This window comes from Penaeus monodon, chromosome 15 (genome assembly GCF_015228065.2).
Source record: "Penaeus monodon isolate SGIC_2016 chromosome 15, NSTDA_Pmon_1, whole genome shotgun sequence".
Classification (NCBI taxonomy): Eukaryota; Metazoa; Arthropoda; class Malacostraca; order Decapoda; family Penaeidae; genus Penaeus; species Penaeus monodon.
The window spans coordinates 40,557,660-40,557,902 of record NC_051400.1 but is presented as its reverse complement, the minus strand read 5'-3'; the positions used below and the strand labels follow the sequence as shown (position 1 = coordinate 40,557,902).

The 243-nt window shown below is 33.3% G+C and overlaps 1 protein-coding gene across 1 annotated transcript in view; it reads left to right on the top strand.

Annotated features, from left to right (window-relative positions):
* LOC119582044 (organic cation transporter protein-like) overlaps positions 1-243 on the top strand; it is a gene marked incomplete in the record, with an annotated part of 19,531 nt that overhangs the window by 6,532 nt on the left and 12,756 nt on the right.

The window sequence follows — 243 nt, the reverse complement described above, 5'->3', positions numbered from 1 at the left end:
GGTTTAGCGGATTAAAAGATATACATTTTGATTAGATAAGTTAGGATCTAGCGTTTTGACTTAATAGACTGGAAACTGACTGATCGTTTATCTGAGTTTGATTAATCACCAGAAAGTTTGATTTGATCATATTGGTCTGAGTTTAACGTGAGGATGTGACCTGCTGTATCAATAAAAGTGATTAGTGCAATGATATTACAGATATTGTTGAGTGATCCGAGTTAGAATAATGAGCACTTTCAT